Source organism: Lissotriton helveticus, chromosome 2_1 (genome assembly GCF_964261635.1).
Source record: "Lissotriton helveticus chromosome 2_1, aLisHel1.1, whole genome shotgun sequence".
Lineage (NCBI taxonomy): Eukaryota > Metazoa > Chordata > Amphibia > Caudata > Salamandridae > Lissotriton > Lissotriton helveticus.
In genome coordinates this window covers 809558189-809578882 of record NC_136059.1, presented here as the reverse complement: position 1 = coordinate 809578882, position 20694 = coordinate 809558189, and the positions used below count along the sequence as shown (strand labels likewise).

At 45.1% G+C, this 20694-nt stretch overlaps 1 long non-coding RNA gene and 1 pseudogene across 2 annotated transcripts in view; one reads left to right on the top strand and one right to left on the bottom strand.

Annotated features, from left to right (window-relative positions):
* The window catches only part of LOC144819515 (uncharacterized), a 509138-nt gene that overhangs the window by 186200 nt on the left and 302244 nt on the right, over positions 1-20694 (top strand). The gene's annotated exons all lie outside the window — the stretch shown is intronic.
* The window catches only part of LOC144819116 (ubiquitin carboxyl-terminal hydrolase 22-A pseudogene), a 96435-nt pseudogene continuing 87945 nt past the window's right edge, over positions 12205-20694 (bottom strand).

The following is a 20694-nucleotide window of genomic DNA, read 5'->3' as shown; positions in this document are numbered from 1 at the left end:
AAATATTCCGGCTATTCGATTAACTGGTCCAAATCAGTCTTATATGTGTTGCATGGCCCCACGCCCATCTTGCCCCAGGGCTATGCCATCACCCTGGCCCCGAACGGTTTTAAATACCTTGGCATCTTTATTAAACCAGACCCTAAATTGTTTTATGAACGCAATCTCATGGGCCCCCTTAAAAGACTATGTGAAGACGTCACGCATTGGAGGTTGCTGCCCCTGTCCCTCCTAGATAGAGCTGCACTATTTAAAATGCTAGCGCTCACTAGATTTCTATATGCTCTTCAAAATTGCCCCTTCCGAATCGCGGACTCCTATTTTAACACCTTAGAAGGGGAACTTCGTCTCTTGCTCTGGGATGGGAAGACGCCTCGTATTGCCCTCCACAAGCTATCAAAGGGGTGGTACGATGGGGGCATAGCCCTTCCTGACATGCACCTATACTACTGGGCAGCACAGCTAGTAGCCACAAATCAATGGTTTTATGGATCCCCTACTAATCCAGCTTTCCACCTAGAGCGATATCAAACGGGACGAGAGGGGTATATGGGTGCACTTTATAGTAAGATCCCAAAAAAATGCTACATGGGCCAATGACACAGACGGTGGCCATATGGCACAGGGCTAATAATCGTTTGGGCTGGGCCAACAAATTCACAAAAGCCACACCACTGTGGTCCTCACAAAGCCTCGGATCACTTTGCTTCCAGTTGGGGTTCGACAAGTGGGACACAAATGGTATATCTACACTGGGATATCTAGTCCATAAAGGGAAACTTCTCACATTTTCAGACCTTCAGTAGAAATATGCTCTCGATCAAGGTGAGATTTTCCGCTATTCGCAAATTCGGCATACCATTCTCACACAAGTCCCTGATCTTTCTTCTCTCCTCTCTCCCTGACACCTCTCCCCTAGAGGACAGAATACTTTCTGAGCCACTCCAGACAAAGGCCATATCCTATACTTATCGCAAACTGTGTAACAATCTACCGGACTCTTTTCAAACTCTACGAGATAAATGGCAATCTGACCTGGGGCAGCTGGAAGATGAGGTTGGCAGACGGCATTGATGTCCCTCAGGGAGACGGCAATAAGCCATCATTTTCGTCTGATACAACTACAAAAAAATTACATGGATCCTATATGTCCAGACCCCTCCTGGCCAGGATAGGTAGACGCCCCGACGATTTGTGCTTGAGAGGATGTGGTCAAGTAGGCACCTTTTACCACATCTTATGGGATTGTCCAAAAATCCGGCCATTGTGGGAGGGGGCGACCCGGAAAATGACTGACACAATAGGCAAACCTATTTCACTGTCACCCCAAGGAGGGATCCTGAATATATGGGGGGCCACAGATCTAACAGAGATAGAACAACAATGGGTGGCTTCGGGGTACCTGCTGGTGAAGCGCTCAGTTGCAATGCAGTGGGGAGCCAATTTACGACCATTGACAGTTGGATGGGTGGCAGAAATGGGCAGATGTATGATTGCTGAAAAGGAAGTCTATAAACTTAGGGGCTGCCCCAGGAAATGGGACAAGAAATGGGGAAAATGGAATGCATATAGGGGTGAAATCTGTAGTTCCCCCACCACAGATATGACCATGGACAACACTAGACTTGCACACCTCCGGGCCCGCTGACATACTTTTTCCAATATTTTGAAATATCTGTCTTAATGATTCTTGTTTACCACTGTATCATTGTAATGATGTCTCTGCATTGTTGTACCTTAATAAAATTGTATATTAAAATAAAAACATTATGGGGTTGCTCCCTTGCATCTCTACCATCTAGCCAGCTTTTTTACCAGATACAGTAAGTAATACTTGAAAAAAACTCTTCTAAGCTGTAGCAACAGTGCCTTTGACTCAGACATCACTCACCCAATAGCTGCCTAACCATATATCATCTTATCAATACTCATGGATTTGCACCTCAATCAAAACCATGACCGCCCCCTTACTATATCAAGAAGAGGGAAGCATTGTTTAAAGTGGTTAAAGTATGCTAATATCCACAGTAATTCCTGAAATTATATTGCAAAAACAGATGTTTGTGGTTCCATTCCCAAACAAAGTCTACACTGATTTTTATTTGAGGAGAATGGGCATATGTAGGAGGGAACAGGGTAAATAATGCTAAATAGAAAGATATTTGATTTTAAAAAATGTATACATCAATGTATAGGGTATTTCTATTGCGCAAACTTAGCCAAAAGGCAGGGGCCACTGTACGGTTCCGAAGACAAACATGAAGTCAACGAGTGATAGAAGAGGTAGTTGGTTTGAGGACAGTTACAGCAGTTTGATGTAGTGTTCCTCTAAAAAGGTGAGTTTTGAACTCTTTTAAACTGGAGCAGCGTTGGGGTGGTATTGATGAGTGCAGGGATGTTATTCTAGATCTCGGCTGCATAAATTGAAATAGTCTACTGTCTTATATTTTTTCTTCTTTATACTTCTTAGGCCTAGATTACGAGTTTGGTGGTAAATACCACCAAAGTTACACATAGGCTAAATAGTGATACCACGAGGTTCAGTAAATAACACATGTTCATTAGCACTGATTACGAGATCATGAGTTTTTACTGTGTACCACAGAATCACTATTTAGCACATGTGCTATATATCAAATGCATGTTATATAATGTATGTGGTAAATATCACATGTGTTATTTAGCTTTTGCACTAAATACCACACCCAATGAGTAGTACATGCATAAAACATCAGGAAGTGACAATTTTCAGGCTTTGGAAATTCCTGAAGAGTGGTAATGAATTCCTAGAGAACAGAAACACCTAGAGCCACAAACAAAAGAACCTTAGGGCAAACCAAAAGTACATCAACAGCTCCTTCCTGTGAGGGAGTGCACAGACATTCATTTTGGATGGACAAAGCACCTTGTAACTAGACAAACCGAATCCACTGCCATCTACTTATATCACTCAGTCATCACTCAGTAGAAACCTTCAAAGCTCTTCTATATGAACCCAGGCAGAAAAAGGATGCACACGTTTACAGATCCTGAGCTTGAGGTCACGGTCGAAAATGTGGAAAGGCCCAATGACTGTCTGATGTGCTCTCTCTTCTGAAGATGCCACCAAAAGCAAACAAAAACATGGTAGAAGATAATGGCCATATCAATACTAAATCAACATATCCACATGAAGTTGAGAACATTAAAAAAGGTTCTAAACCTGGAAATTCTAGGTACTGCTGTAATGAACCTGTGACATTTTTACCTGTCCCTGGCTGTTACTGTAGGTCTGGCTCTGTGTGCATGTTTGTGATGATTTATTATTTTCAGCTCAAACAGTGCATGTGGTGTGTTCTTTACATTATTATGTTGGTCTTTGATTTGATTTTTTTCCTACTGTTTTACAGCTTTTCATTCCCTACAATTTAATGAATTTTTACCACCTGCTTTGGACTGGTGTTATTTTAAGGTGGCAAAGTGGTGCAAGAGAGACACAAACCTTAAATCATATATTTGAAGCCACGGAAAGCCACTTGGTGGCTCCAAAAATATGGAGTAACGCAAAACCGCACAAATTACTTCGTTGTATTACTCAGCCTTGGGTAGGCATTCCATGGGTGTTGCGTGGGTGTTATCATACAACTCCCATGGTTTTTGACACATACCCAGATTTACATGACCTCGCAAACCTGGGGATGCACCAAAAAGAGGAAAAATATGTTTATTTTTTCTCGTTTTCTCAGGATCGTTATTGTGCAGGAAGATGTCCCTTCCTGCCCCAAAACAATCCTGCTACAACACAGGCACCCTTGCAATGGTTCAAGGGTGCCTGCATTGATGCTACCTTGCCAAAACGGCGCCGGTACAAGGGAAAAGGACAGGATGGCATCACATTGGATTAATACAGCACATTCCTGCAGTTTCCCTGTGACATAGGGATGTGCAGCCCTACATTGTTGCTTTATTTTTTCTCAGCATGTGTATCTGTTAGGCAATTAAGTTATTTTTACAATAATCTGTTCCCTTATGCTCTTGTATAACTTTCAATCTCTCTGCTATTGGTCACTGTTTCTTATAGCTGTATTGCATGTTGTGAGAAAACACACATTGTTGTCTGGCCATCCTTCAAAATTGTACCTTGGACTAAAGTACCTGTATTTTCGGGATTAAAACAAATGTAATCATTGTGGTGGTAAGCAATCCCATCTTTACACATCAAATATCAGGGTGATTCACATTGCACCTTGCGGTACAGGTATTATTTGCAGCTTTGCAGTAATTACTGGTTCTCACCTTTAGATTAGTGTGCGTTGCATCTTCAATTGTGAACATATTTTTGATTTTCCGTGTTTCTCTCCTTAGTCACCACAAATTCCATGACAGATAAATATCAAAAACTCACTTTAAAAATCAAAATGACCAATTTCACAAAAGCATTCACGAGTACGCAAATAGTAAAAGGGAGTGCTCTTTTATCAACTCTTACATGCCTTTGTGAATCAGCCTCAAAATTCCCTACTAGTGAAAGACCAATAAGGGTACAGATTTTTATATGTGTACTAATAATATAGAAACATTTCCTGCATTTTCCCATTTTAGTCTAATTTCTCTCCTTTGGAGCCAATTCTCACAGGCCTATATGAGTATGTAAAACAGTACCACAAGAGTACTCCAAAATGCCTTTGTGAATAGGCCCCAAGTTAAGGGTAGGCATGAAATACCAAGTGTCTCACAAGCTCACTGTTCCTGCAGTAAGCATGAGAGGATCTGGTGGAGCTATATGATATGGCTGTGGGGTCTTATCGTGGAATACACTCTCAAAACCTTTATTGAGTCCAGTCAGGCTTGTGTGAACAATCTTAAACTCAACTCTGGGCAGCTATGGCTTTTGAGCAGCAAGGCCTGAGCAAAAATGAGTGTAAAATATTTAACAGTACCAAACAACGAAATAAGAAAGCCACATAACACAAAAGAAACACAACGTCAATTAATAAAAATAAAGTGTTTTTAATCATTTTTTCCCATAAATTTTTATTCTAACATACAATAACAAAGAAAAAGCACGAACAGCAAAAAAAGAGACACATTTTGTCCAAAATTTATATGAAAGGTCATTAGATCCAAGGAAGATGATGTCCTTTCATAATGACATCTTAGTCAGGTCAATCAGACCATAAGAAATCAGCATTTATGCATCAAGAGGAGAAAAAAAAGAAGAAAATAACCATTAACACTATCTTTGAGTATAGACAGCGACCCAGAGCTAATACCTGCAAACCTTCATGTATAGTTTGTTATTAGGGCTTATTCTGATTATTTATTTATTTATTTGTCAGATTTATAGTGCGCATGGTTGCACCAGCGACGGGGCATCCCAGCGCAGGTCACAGATTCCAGGACAAGAACCAGAGAAAAGAGCTTAGCCGGAAAGAGCCAGATCTTTATGGACACAGGAAGTGAATTCCAAAGTTGTGCAGCCAGGCTGCGAAAGGAACGGCCACCCGTTCTGGCTTTCCAAACAGGCAGGGTACACACCAGAGCTAGGGAGGCAGATCTTAAAGAACGTTGTGACGCATAGAACTCTAGCAGCTCCGCCAATCCCACCGGTGCCAGGGGGGATAAGATGTTGTGCGCTAAACAAGGCGCCTTAAATTGAATGCGCTTTTCGACCGGCAACCAGTGGAGTTTCTGAAGTACATGGGAAACAGAGCTAGTATACGGAAGGGCCATCAGCAAATGGACAGCTGCATTCTGAGCCCTTTGAAGACGCTTGACACTAGCCTTGTTTGCGCCCAAGTATAGGCAGTTCCCATAATCCAGTCTAGACAAAATTGTCGATTGAAGGATGATTTGGCGAACTTTAGGAGGGAAGAAGCCCAACAATGGCTTTAGGCCCCTCAGAAGCCCTAAACAAGCCCTAGCCGCTGCCTTGGATTGAACGTCAAATGCTAGGCCATTGTCAAACCAGATACCTAGGTTTTTCACTGTCTCCTTCGGCGAGGGGGCAGGTTTCAGGCGGTCCGGCCAATACTTCTCGGACCACAACCCCTGGTCTTTCCCAAACAGAAAGATCTCGGATTTGCTGGCGTTAAGCTGTAATCAGTTCATCGCAATCCAGTCCGCAATTGCCGCGAGGTCCTCTTTAAACTTGATTAAGTTGGTACAGCATTTTTTTGAAAATGCGATCACTAGCTGTGTGTCATCAGCGTATGATACCAATGACAGGCCCCTTCCCTTCGCCAACACCGGCAAAGGCTGGACGTAGATGTTAAACAATAAGGGGCTTAACACTGAACCCTGCGGCACACCCCGACACAAGGCAAGCTATTGAGAATGGAAAGAAGGGACGAGAACTTGGAAGGACCTTCCCTCCAGGAGAGACAGGAGCCACTCCAGCGCCGTGTCCCTAATGCCTATATCTTGCAGGCGGTTTAAAAGAATCGCATGGGAGACGGTGTCAAAAGCGGCACTTAGGTCCAAAAGGACCAAGGCCGCTGAGTCACCGACATCCAAGCTCGCCCGAAAAGCCTCCGTGACTACCAAAAGAGCGGACTCAGTGCTATGGCAGGCCCAGAAGCCATGCTGGGATGGGTCGAAGATGGCGTTCTGCTCCGAAAACTTGGATAAGATAGAATTCACATGCGATTCTGCCACCTTTGCCAAGAACGGCAATTGGGAGATCAGGCGGTAGTTAGCTGGTTCTGCAGGGTCCAACAAGGGTTTTTTGAGCAAAGGAATAACCTTGGCATGTTTCCAGGCCCTAGGTACAGACGCTGAGGCCAGAGATAAATTGACCAGGTTAAGGTTCAGCGGAAAAAGAAGAGGGTGGAATTGACGAAAGTGGGCAGGCGTCAGTGGATCTGCTGGTGAGCCTGATTTGATCTTTGAGCAGAGTGCCTCAAACTCCATCTGAGACAGCGGAGGGAAAGATGTCAGGGTGTTAACTCCCATGTGACAAAGAATCCCCGGGTGCCCCACCGCCGAGGGTGAAATAGGGGAGGGTAAACCCTGATAAATCTTATCGACTTTATTCACAAAGAACAGAGCCAAATCGGTACTCTGCTGATCTGAGGAGATCGGGGAAGTCCCAGTGGGACCTCCACTCTTCAAGCTCTTCAGCACAGAGATCGTCTTTGTAGGGTTAGTACTGGCCAGAATTTTATTGGCCACAAACTCAGCTCGAGCTCGCTGAATAAGCTTGTGATAATGCTTAATTGCGGCACGGTATTCCCTTTTTGCCGCCTGGTCATAAGAGCGTCTCCAGACACGTTCCAACTGCTTGCAGCCCTTTTTGGCTGTGACTAATGAGTCACTGAACCAGGGGTTCGATGGCCTGCGGAATTTCCCTCCCAGCCTCGCCGGAATACAGCTAACCAGGCCTGATGTTATCCACTCGATAAAGCAGGAATTCGCAGATTCTATATCCGGCGGCAGCTGGGGCCTATGGCTAGATAGCCATTCAGAAAGACAGCCAGAGTCGAGCTTATGCCAAGGTCGCTTTAGGACAGGGGTTGGGCAGATCGAATCGCCTTTTGCCTAAAGTCGCATATTAAAGGGGACCAAGAAGTGATCGGTCCATGCCTGTGGAACAGGCGGTAGAATCATGAGAGAGCGAAGGTTCGAAAAGATAGGGTCCAGCAGGTGACCGGCCACATGGGTACCTGTTTGAACCTGTTGGATCATCTGATAGGCCTCCAAATCCGCCAAAAAGCTGGCGATTTCAGCCTTTCCGCAATTATCAAGATGGAGATTGAGATCCCCAAGAATAGTGAAGTTTGCCATCCTGCATGCATATTGCGCAACTTTGTTGAGCAAATCTTCTCTAAAGAGACAAGCTGGACCTGGCGGGCGGTAATTAAGGAGGCCGGTCATGGTGAAGTTCTTATTCAGTGTAATTTTGAACAGAGCACTTTCACAGCCAGCGATGTTCTCTTTGCTCAGGGAACAGTTGTAGATATCCTTTGCAATAATTGCAATGCCCCCCCTCTGCCGGCCTCTCTAAAGATACTATGTAGCCTATATCCCGAAGGGAGGGCCAACCAGGATTCAGCCACCGAGTCAGGCGTAAGCCATGTCTCGTTCAGAAATAGAATATCCGGGGCCTCCTCAGTTAGGAGATCAAAGACTTCTCCGTGATGTTTGACATTAAATCTACAGTTCAAACTCAAAAACTTCAGGTCAGAACCATCTGCCAAACGGGGATACAAGTCCTTAGATGGGAACTGGCAGGCACAGTACTTGCAGCTAATAGCATCCTCCCTTGAGTCCCAGACAGAAGTGGGACACTTAACTTCCCTGGCCAATAGCTCATCACATGCATACACAATGCGAGCAGCAGTAAAAAAGGCAGGGGTGCTGGCTACTGGTGACGGCCCGGCGCAGACGGGCTTGCCTTTGGCGCGCCTTCCGCGTGCCAGCGGCGTGCCTGCTGCGCGGGCGCCTGAATGACGTCATTTATGGGAGCCCCGGAGGTGGCCAGGCGGGGGAGTCGGCAAACACTGGTCTGTGACCTCGTCGTTCCTCCCCCAAGATGGCAAACAATCTCCCTCCCTTGCCCCGAGCAGTGATTCTCCGAGGGCAGCAACAATACAATCAACTTTAAAACCACGGCGCAAATGAGGTAATAATGACAACCATGAATTCTCCCACAGTTAAAAATGAGCAGCGAAATTACTAGTGCAGCGCTAACAAAGCTCCCGGCTCACGCCTCAGGAGTCTAATGACTACGCGGGCGCCTGAGTGACGTCTTTTATGGGAGCCCTGGAGGTGGCCAGGCAGGCGAGTCTGCAAACACTGGTCTGTGACCTCGTCGTTCCTCCCCCAAGATGGCAAACACACTCCCTCCCTTGCCCCAAGCAGTGATTCTCCGAGGGCAGCAACAATACAATCAACTTTAAAAACAGGGCGCAAATGAGGTAATAATAACAACCATGAATTCTCCCACAGTTAGAAATGAGCAGCGAAATTACTAGTGCAGCGCTAACAAAGCTCCCGGCTCACGCCTCAGGAGTCTAATGACTACGCGGGCGCCTGAGTGATGTCTTTTATGGGAGCCCCGGAGGTGGCCAGGCAGGCGAGTCTGCAAACACTGGTCTGTGACCTCGTCGTTCCTCCCCCAAGATGGCAAACATACTCCCTCCCTTGCCCCGAGCAGTGATTCTCCGAGGGCAGCAACAATACAATCAACTTTAAAAACACGGCGCAAATGAGGTAATAATGACAACCCTGAATTCTCCCACAGTTAAAAATGAGCAGCGAAATTACTAGTGCAGCGCTAACAAAGCTCCCGGCTCACGCCTCAGGAGTCTACACTTGTGTATCGCAGGATATAAACATAATAACGGGAGAGCATTAAACAAGTGCGGGGAGGATCCAGTCAATGTTAACGCAATACAGTCTCAGTGAACACTAATGGACTTATTACGATTTTGGTGGTCCTACAGGATTATGAGTGTAATCCAGGGCAGGCGGTGCTGCAGCTGTCTAATGGCGGCGGCTGTATAAGGCTCATAGAAGAGCCTTAACAGCAGACCGCTGACGTGACAGTGCCTGCAGGACATTCTTGCTTGGTGTGGCATGCACAATGTAGTGCATGCCACACCATTCAGCAACGGGTTGCACTTCCAGCGGGACACAACATGTGCCCCTCCACCTGCACCCCCCGGCCCAGAACCATACTTCACGTCCATCAATCTTTCCATGGTGAGCTCACAACCATGAAAAGAGCGGTGGATATGTAGGTCATGATATTCTCGGCGGTGCCGGCATTGGCACTGCCAGCATTGTGAGGTCAGTTGAAGACCACCAGCGCAGTGGGATCCTTGATCCCGGCAGAGCCAGCAGTCTCATGGCAGTCCGACCATCACATTCCAAATATGGCAGGCAGACCCACAGGGGTGGTGGTGGTCAGACCGCCATCACGAGTAGGGCAGTCCTGAGGACTTCTATACTCATAATAAGGCCCTATATGTGTGTTGTAATTGGCGAGGCTGAGACGTGGTAATGGGTGACCGGAGATACAGGTGTTTTACATAAATGTATCTAATGTCGGCCATAATTTCTGCAATATCTTGGGATTACCTGTCGGTACCTCCTAGGCAGAATTCTGAGGTATGTGATCCATGCCCACCAAAAGTGACAGTGTATGGCTTTCAATGATTTCCATTCTGTAAGGATAATCTTGGTGGCAATGGTGAGAAGGAGATCCGGGAGTGGCATGTCATTGGTGTTAAGATGTAAAGTGGTCGGTGAGGCCCACGGATCTAGGGCGATTATCGGGAAATTAAAGACTATCTCATTTTAAATATCTTTGATAGCTGATCTTCAGTTACTGACCAAAATAAGTTAAGGTGGGTACAATTAAAGAACTTATTTTATGCTGTGCCTGTGGGGAGATTGAAGTTCCAACACTTATCATCGTCATACAATTTTAGTTTATGTAGCATCATCAGTGTCCAGTGAAGTAGGTTCTTAGTGAAAAGTTTTGATTGCATGAGTGAACAGACAACCTTATTTCTCACCACTGTATCACAGATTTTTGTCCAGTTTTCTCTTGAATGAGAATCCATGTTGTCATTTAGCCCATTTCGCTAGTATTGGTTTTGGTGATGTTAGGGTGGAGCTGGTTAGCCATTGTATATTTTTGAGGCCATATGTCTGGCTGAGTGCCATTCCACTAGGTGTGATATAATGCGAGGGTGGTCAAATCTGCCTAATTTAAATAATTTAGCATTAAGTGTCAGAAAAGTATAAACGTCAAGTTAAATAAATATTGGAGTTCTGCAAAAGAGCGGGGAGTGGAGTTGTCACTATACAGACCTTTGATTTAACCTAGTCCTTTGCTAGTTCATGATAATCCCGGTTTAGTGATCATTTCTGCTTTAATTTTCAGATTATGCCATAAGGAAGTTAACATTGAATTAGAAATGGGGCTTGATGTGTTTATCCAATAGTTTCAGTGCTTTGATAGTCTCTGTAAATATTTGTTCAGAGCGTGTTACCATATGTCCTGACATGGTGATGGTGGAAGTGATGTGGTAGGGGTTGCATAGTGTTCGCTCTATATCTAGCCATCGAGGGTGAGTAATTGAATCTGGTAGTGGCCAGTGGGTTGATTTGTAGAGGTTCCAGTTTGGTAGTTTGCAGCCATCTTGTGTGAAATCTAATCTAAGGGTTTTATAAGCAATTCTGGCTTTTATGCCATTCCGCAGGAAACTCAAGTTAATATGGCAATGTTGTTAAAGAAGATAGGTGATAATTTCATGGGAAGCATGGATGTGACAAAGTTGATCACCGGGGTAATCATAATTTTGAGGATCTCAAGTCTTTCCCACTATGACTTTCCCTCCGATGATTCAGACGCTAGGTCAGATTGCATGGTGCTGTCAGCGGACAGTGATCCTAAAGCCTTGCTGAACTCGCTGCCCTTCCTGTACCTACCTTAATTTCAAACCCACTGTAGCCAAGTGAAATCCGGTACAACTGACAACCCTATTAAACCTGATCTTTTCTTCAAGTTACAGGTCTTTCTCCTCCCACCTTGCTTAGAGACCGTTAATCTTCCTTTGGCACCCACCTGTGTGTCCGGCCATTGAAGCATGTTAATGTCATCCCTTACTGAAAAAAACGTCTCAGGCTGCCTCAAAGTCAGAACATTTCTGCCCCATCTCCCTTCTACCTTTCTTAGCCAAGGTAACAAGAGACACATTAAGGGCATCCTGGTTAAGTTCCTGGAAGAAAATCATATCTTGGACATGTCCCAAAACGGCTTGCAGGACATTGGTGTAGGGGGGCCCACTCTGTCCTAGTTCGGCTCTTTTCTACCCAAGCGCACACTCCAGATCATCTCTCCACCTTAATGGCTCTCGGCCTCATGCCCTACATTATGGTGGCCTCCAGGGCATTGAGCCCCACCCATATTCAATATATGAATTCAACCTTTGGCACAGGTCATTAAATCCTCGGGATGTGCGCTGGTATTGTATGATGACGATACCCACATCATTCCTTCACTCTCTGAAACCTCAACGCAAGACATTGCCAACTTCGAAAAGGAATGTTTGCTGTTGCAGAGTGGGGAGCAACAACTGTCTATTACCTGAACTCTAATAAAACAGACATACTCTTATTAGGCAAACATGTCCACTCCTGGGGAGACCATGGGTGGCCTCCCTCCCTTTGCCCTCCCCCTAAGGCCAAGTCATCTATCAAAAATGTAGGAGTCTAGATGGATAGCACCTTGGCCTTTGAGGCTCCAGCCAAAACTGTAGCTGGCCCTTGTTTTGGGCTTTGAGAAGCCTCAAACCCATTCTGAGCCTTTTTGACTCGCACACCTGACAGACCATTTTTCAGGCGGTAATTCTGTCCCAAATAGATCACTGCTGTAGTCTGTACCTAGGAGCCAACAAATATGACACAAGAACAAGAATCTAGCTGGCTCAAAATGCTGCACCCATTCTGCAATTCTCCCTCACGAAATTCTGCTTCACCTCTGGTCTCCTTCCTAAGCTGCCCTGGCTCCCTGTTGACAAGACCCTGTGCATCGCCCATAAGAAATTGCCCTCCCGGCGAGCCCCGATCCTGTTTAACCTCATATCACCATATAAGCCCTCATGATCCTAGCTCTCAGCTGATTTCAACTTGGCTATCATTCCCTGAGTCAGGAGAGCAAGAGCGAGTGGTCGCTCCTCCATTCTCTGACCCCTTCTCTCTGGAACTCACTCCCTCACTTCCTTAGGAGCACTCCAAATCATCTGCTTTTTAGAAAATCTCTTAAGACTTGGCTTTTCTCCACCTAGATAAAGTTTGAGTTTCATTATGTTGTAGTGATTTGGTTAAATCTCTGGTAAACCAGTTACACAGATATTTCAAGAATTGGGGTTGCCATTTAAGTCCGGAGTCCCCAAGGTGGATAGGTAAGCAATGTTGGTTTATTTATTTATTAACAGTTTTCTATAGCGCGGACATGACCCATGGGTATCAGAGCGCTTAACATCAAAGGGTAACAAAAGGTATAGGTTACAAATAGATTTTACATATAGCGATGAGCTTTAAAATGAGCTTGAGATGAATGTCTAACGATCATGACAAGTATTCAGTAGTGCAAAACAAGGTTATGAGATGAATGTCTAACGATCCTGACAAGTATACAGTAGTGCAAAACAAGGTTATGGGAGGAATTTGCACATAAAGTTCTTAATTTCTTTCTTGAATGTTGTTGAATTTCTAATTTTTCTAATGTTTGCAGGAAGGGAGTTCCAAATCTTGGGAGCTACGCCTGAGAATGTCCTTTCATATGTTTTTTTCTTCTTAATGATGGGTGGTTTCAGGAGCAGATAATTCGCACTCCTGACAAGTCTGTTTCTTCCTGTGATATCTATTTTGTGGGCGAGATATTTACGTGTGTTATGGTGGATCGCTTTGTAGGTGATACAAGCCATTTTCATTTGAATTCTGGCCTCGTACGGTAACCAGTTTAAGGCCTTCAGGTGAGGTTTGATGTGGTCGAATTTCCTCGATCCTGTAATAAGTCTTGCCGCAGCATTGAGGCATGCTTTTAAAGGTGCAGTAGAGATTTTTGGTAGGCCAGCAAGAGTAGTACAACCATATTCGATTCTAGATATGACCAGTGATTGCACCGCCAATTTCAGGTCTGTCTCTGTTAGGAAATATTTCTTCTTTCTCAAGTAGTTCAAATGGAAACGGGCATTTTTTGCCATGGAGTTAATGTGAGTTTTCATATCCAGGTTCTCATCCAGTGTGATTCCGAGGGATTTAGCCGAGTCAACTAGAGTTGGGATGCAATTTAATGCTGTAATCCTTTTGGACCATTCTTTTGTTAAGGATTGATTTTTTGGTTGAGAGATGAGTAGGAATTCGGTTTTGTTAGCGTTGAGCTTGAGATGATTGTTGGTTAACCAATTCAGCGATGTTTTGAGGGCATCATTCATTGTAGATATGTCTTCCAGGCTGACGATCTTGATGTAAAGTTGCGTGTCGTCTGCATACATGTGATAGGATATTTTTGAATTCCGTAGGATTTCTGTGAGAGGTTCGATGTATAAGTTAACAGAGAAGGAGATAATGTGGATCCTTGTGGTACTCCAAATGTGTTTGGGCATGAAGGCGATAGTGTTTGGTTTACTAGGAATCTCTGTGTTCTGTTCTTTAGAAATGATTCGAACCATTTCAATACCGTACCAGACATTCCCATCCTTTCTTGAAGTCTGATCAGTAATTTTTCATGGTTTACTGTGTCAAATGCTGCTGACAAGTCTAGGAGGATGAGTAGACATGATTGATTTCGATCGAGGGCTTGCAGTGCATCATCGACAATGTGAAGGATTGCTGTTTCCGTGCTATGATTAGCTCTGAATCCTGATTGGCAGTCATCAAGTAATGAGTAATTGTCGATGTGTTTACTCAGTTGATTCTGTACACATTTCTCTATAAGTTTTGCGAGAAAAGGGATGTTGGTTATTGGGCGGTAGTTGTTTGGATCTGTTGGGTCCACTGTGGGTTTTTTAATGATCGGTATTATTTGTCCCGTCTTCAGGCATTCTGGCAGGCATCCCTGTGAGAGTGAGGCATTTACAATGTCTGTCCATATTGGAATCATATTATGGCTGATTTCTTTCAGGCATTTCGATGGTATAGGGTCATTAAAATGGTTATTGGGTTTCGTGGATGCAATTGTTTTAGCAATGATTAATGTGTAGAACCTCAGTTTTGTCTTAATTTAAGGTGTACCCAGAGACCAAGGAGACTATGAATTATATTAGTGATCACTGGTATTGGTTCCACAATTTCATAAGAAACATAATTATATTGTATGCATATGCAGTGGTTCCAAAATGAAACCCTTTAATGTCTGGAGAGTTATTTAGCATTTGTAATAAAGGGTTGATGAATAATAGGAAGAGTAGTGATGATAAGGGGCAACCCTACCGTGTACAATGATGAAGGCTGAAGGCAGCAGACTGTGCGCCCTTAATTCAGATTTTTACCACAGGATTGGCAGTTAACGCCATAGTCATTTTTATAAAAGGCACTCCTAGGTCATGTGTTTCTAGAGCTGATTCCAGAAAAGGCCTTTACAGCGTTGAGGGCTATCGCAGCAGCTGATTATGAGGATAGTTGTGCTTTTTAGGTCTCAGTCTGCGATGGCTGCGCTTGCGCAGTCTCGCTGGGGAGATTTAATGAGATAGAGAGAATATCACTAGCTAGGTTAAGCCCCGCCCCTCTTCTCCATTGGCTGTCCTCCTAAACGGTGGCCAGCCATTAGAGAAGAGGTCCTAGTGACATTCTCCTTTCGCCCCGTACTTATCAGATTGGGTTCCTTGACTTACAGCTGAAGTAAAAGGTTTCTTATCTTCTTTATGGGTCCAGATGGCCCCATAAAGAAGATAAAGAACCTATTATGCCAGCAGGAAGTCGGGGCTTCCAGTTTGAAAGGGACTGGGCTAAAGGATTAAGGGCAGCGCTTTCCCTCTCTCTGCCATCTTCTTCCCTCTCCCCCTCCCGTCTTCTCGCCGCAGTTTCCCCTTCGCATCAAACACACCCGGTGTGTTTCCTTTGGGCCTGTTTCTGCGTGGTTATACACACTTCTTTCTCATTGAAGTGAACAACGCCGGTGGCGCTCCGCACTCTGGGGCGCAGGCGGACCATCGGGGTGCCGGGCGGACACAGACCCCCAGGGCAGCCGGGACTCTCTGGATGTCTGCCGCTGCCGCCGGGGCTGACGGAAGCTCCCCTAAAGCACTGCCTGACTCCTGTCGGGGCTAACCTCGTCACCATCACCGCCCGCCTAGAAGAGCGTCTGCGATGCACGCAGGCCGTGGAGAATGACTGTTGTCTCCCGCTCCTGATCCAAGCATGGCTGTCAGCTGAGACCTACGATGAGCTTACTGCAGCCCTATACACTGCAACTCGGAGCCTCCGGAACTGTGAGTACAGCCTCCTTGCTCTCCTGCATGGTGGCCATCACTAACCCTGCTACCATTGGCAGTTGCTGCTCATGATCCGCATCTCTGGCCGCCATTTCAGCGTGTGCTCAGCAGATGAGCCGGCGCCAGGCAGCGGCCCCCAGCAGCACGACTGTCAGCAGCAACACCCGCACGCCGGCCATGGGGAGGGCAGACAGCGCTGCCCCCGAGCAAAGATGGCCGAGGTCCGGTCGCAGAGTGTCTGCCCTCGGCCCTAGCAGTGCATTCCATGCTATTGTTTAACTGATCACTATCATTTCAAAAAGAATCAATCACTTGGGCCTTTGTTTTGCTCCTGGTCCTCTCTTGAAGATAGTCAGATGAGGGTTCTATTTGATCACCAGCATCATCATCGAGCTGTATAGTGGTACAAATTTCAGTCAAATGTAGTGCTTTTCTAAATCCTATTAAGGATTTTGAGGTTTGTGGAAGTTTGCACCAGGAATTTACGGCAACTCTGGGGCTCTGTGCATGAGTGTGTGGCTCTGTGTGTGGCTCTGTGTGTGTGTGGCTGTGTGTGTGTGTGTGTGTGTGTGTGTGTGGCTCTGTGTGTGTGTGTGGCTCTTTGTGTGTGGCTCTGTGTATGTGTGTGTGTGGTGCTGTGTGTGTGTGTGTGTGTGTGTGGCTGTGTGTGTGTGTGGCTCTGTGAGTGTGTGTGTGACTCTGTATGTGTGTGTGTGTGTGAGGCTCTATGTGTGTGTGGCTCTGTATGTGTGTGTGTGCGGCTGTGTGTGTGTGTGTGTGGCTCTGTGTGTGTGGCTGTGTGTGTGTGGCTGTGTGTGTGTGTGGCTATGTGTGTGGCTGTGTGTGTGGCTGTGTGTGTGTGTGTGGCTCTGTGTGTGGTTCTGTGTGTGTGTGGCTCTGTGTCTGTGTGTGGCTCTGTGTGTGGCTTTGTGGGTGTGTGTGGCTCTGTGGGTGTGTGTGGCTCTGTGTGTGTGTATGTGGCTCTGTGTGTGTGTGTGGCTCTGTGTGTGTGGCTCTGTGTGTGTGGCTATGTGTGTGTGTGTGGCTCTGTGTGTGTGGGTGCAAATGCAATAGGTCTCGCATTTGCGAGAGATTAAGCTATAGGCATTGTAAATGAAAATGCCATTTATTTATCTGTTTTCAAAAGCAACACATAAAAACATTTTTTGTCATTCACAATGCCAATAGCTATGACTTTTGCAGAGGCGAGACCGTTGCATTGTAAATGCTTGTTTTGCAATGTGACAGGAAGTCGGTATGTTGTCGCTGACAACTCCCTTTAACAAATCCTGTTTGGGAGTAGTCAATGAGCTTGAAAATGAGTGATTCTAGTCTTTTGGCCTGGATCTTTTCATGGCTTTTGGCCTCCGTGTTGAAGAAGGATAACAACAGATAATGTTTGGGTTCAGTGTGATCCCTTACCTTCTTTGGGGATCACTATGATTGTGACCTCCACTGTCATTCCTGAGATATTCACCCATAAGAGTAAAATGATCCAGGGTATCCATCAAAGGTTTTATAATGGGGTTTGTCACTTTTTATAGAATGTTATCGGGAAGCCACATGGGCCAGGAGCTTTGCCAAAACTGATAGAATGTATCGCTTTCACAATTTCCTCCATATCTAGTGGTTTATTTAAACCATTTCTCGATATCGTTTTTTATCGGCAGACTATTTCAGAGTGCTAAACAGCCTTCCTTATTGATATTAGTCTGTGGGAGGAAAAGGGCTGCATAGAAGTTCATAAAGACTTCGAGCTGTTTGCTGTTTTGTTTTTTTGTGAGCCATCTGGGAGATTTGCTTACTGAAGGGGATATTTATAAGGAGCTTGATGCATCGTTGCATCATTTCTTTTGACGCAGCTGCGGCACTCTGTTGGCTCCATATTTACAATGGTACACATTCGGCCAAATGGGTCAGTTTGTCGGGGCCTGCATAAAAAAAACCTGTATGGTATCTAGCTACGTAATGGATAAATCAATGTATGCAGTGTGGGGGTTTTGTGAAAAAACTTACGGGTAGATTTACAAGCCCCTTGCGCCTCTTTTACGCTGCTGTTGCGTCACTTTTGTGACGCAGCAGCGGCGCAAAACATGCGCCATGGTGCGGGGTATTTACAACGTGACGCATCTGGGAGATGCGTCACGTTGTAAAGCCCTGCGCCAGACGTAGGCGTACCTGCAATAGGGAGGGGAGGCGTTCCGGCACAGGAACGCCTCCCAAAAGTGGCTGAGTGAAATCTACAAGATTTCACTCAGTCACTTTTGAGCCCATGCTGCATCAAAACCCTGTGCCTGCTTGAAGCAAGCGTAAGGATTGACGCAGCATTGTACAGATAGGGCCCCCCCAGAGCATTGCTGGAGCTGTGTCGTGCTTGCGATGCAACTCCAGCAATGCACCACCTTTACGGCACAGATGCGTCACGCATCTGTGCCATTTTTGCCCCATGGTGTGCCGCATTGTAAATACGGCGCTTCCATGGTGGCGGAGACGCGGCGCACAATACCTGGCACATCCCTGCTGAAATGCAGGGATGCGCCACATATTGTAAATCTGCCCCTTACTTGCACCTGATGCAGTGAGATATAAAAGATTTTCCTCATTTGCCGCATCTGTCATGTGTCTCGCAAAGTTTGAAATACATCAGAATGCCTATGCCTCCTTAACCCAGGCATAGGAAGTGATGCAGTAGCTTTCAAACAGGAATTTGGGTATTTCAGGTCACTTCTCACCCTGCAGGATGTCTGTTAATAACATCCCCACTGGTTTTAGTTGGTCTGCGCATGTTCCAATCATGTTGTAGGACCCTTTGTCCAACATGGGACCATGGCACCAATGATCTCATCATCCTCCGCAGCAAGGCTATGTGACGTTGTGTATTGTTGGCAAGGGACAGGCCAGGATTGTCACTTTTCTGTGGAGGAAGGGGTCCCCAAGTCCAGGTCTGTGTACTCCAAAGGACAACAAATAAGTACACACATAAGGTAGGTATTCATGTATTTCCACATTACATTACACCATATACTTGTTTTCACTCACATTACTGTCACTCTCTATGTTACACATATTCAGGTCTCCACATACACATAAGTAGACCATGCCCACTGTAAAATGACACATAGCCATACTGCTTACACTACATCTAGGACCAATGTGAGTTTGCAAACGGTACAATTCCACCATTTTCCAGTCTTTCATATTGATCCTAATACATTAGGCTACTTGCGTCAGTCAAAACTCAGGATTTTGATGCATCGCTGGAGTTGGTTCACTTGTGAGGCCAACTGCAGCGATGCACTACTTTTGGTGCTTATTTGCTATTGCATAGTTCCCACTGATGCATCAGAATTTCTGATACACCTTGGATCCTTGTGCCATGGTGTACTGTATTGCAAATATGGCATATCCATGGCGCCGTAACAGATTTCTGCACATTGTCAATAGTTTTGACCCAACACTGCCGCAATGCCACTGAGTTTCTTAAATTTGATGGTGGCTGCCAGAGATTTTCCAGCTCTGTTAAGGTATAGCAACTTCTGAGACTTCTGTGCTTGTACCCACAGGTATGCCCACTTGCTGATTATGGTGTTGTAGTTGTACTTCAGATGCTTAATTTCGGTTAGAAGGTGATTCTCACTGAAAAGGCGACCTCCTTCTGCTTTTTTGTGGAGGCTAAGTGTTGTAAATAATCCTTAATGTCCCTATTTTTCTTGGACATTCATTTCATGATTTGGCCTCATATTGAGCATTTAAATGCTTAACATAGGATTACTGGGGAAGTGACGTAGTTCATATTCTTTGAAAAGAATAATTCAATTTCTTTCTCCAACTCCTGAATATCCAATTCCTTATCTAAAATTTCTGAGTCATTGGCCTTGATGATTTTTTTCTCCCTATATGGTGAATTAAGAATAGAAATGTATATAGCTGCATGGTGTGAAATGACTAAAGGGTGGATAGTGGCCTCTGTGGTGGCTTGTAGTGTGGAGTTGTCTATTAATAGGTAGTCAATGCGCGAGTAGCTTGAGTGGGGTGGGAGAAAAATGTGAAATTACTACCCGTGTGGTTATGAATTCTCCATGCGTATGAGAGGCTATTCATGGAAAATAGGTTGAGCATTTGTGTATGTGCTTTGCCGGTCTAAATTTAAATGAGAAGGCACAGCCAAGTATAATGTCCAATGTGAGATTGAAGTCACCCCAAAGAGTAATTGAGAGCCGCTCGGAATAGACGATCATTTCTTGTTTAGAGTGCAACGAAATGGGGGTTGTCCATGTTAGGGGTATATATGTTCATTACTTAGAGCTCATTGTTCCCATTTTTGAGTCTGGTGAGCAGCAATATGCCCTCCTTCTCATGTTCTGATGAGATGATAGATAGCCAGGACCTTCTGGAGATTAAGGGAAAGAAGCCCTTTTTTCCACAGGTTTCAGAGCAGGTCACATCAGCAACCCATCACTTTATCAAGGATAGGGCTTGATATTTTGGTCCTTTTGACAGAGTAATTTAGCCCTTTGGTTTTAAGGGAAATTATGTTTAATGACAACATTAGCGCCAGAATATGGTATGAGTTAAATCTGAGTGGACATACAGGAGGCCATCAATGCCCAATAGGAACTTATGCTCAGTGCAATGAAGAGGACAACAGGTACAATATAAACTCTACAAGCCCTACTGGGTCCTTCAACCACTCACCACAAGAAAGGCAGTACGCACAGGACCGCCCCAAATGAATAGTGAGCTGGAACTAAGCCACCTTCGCCAA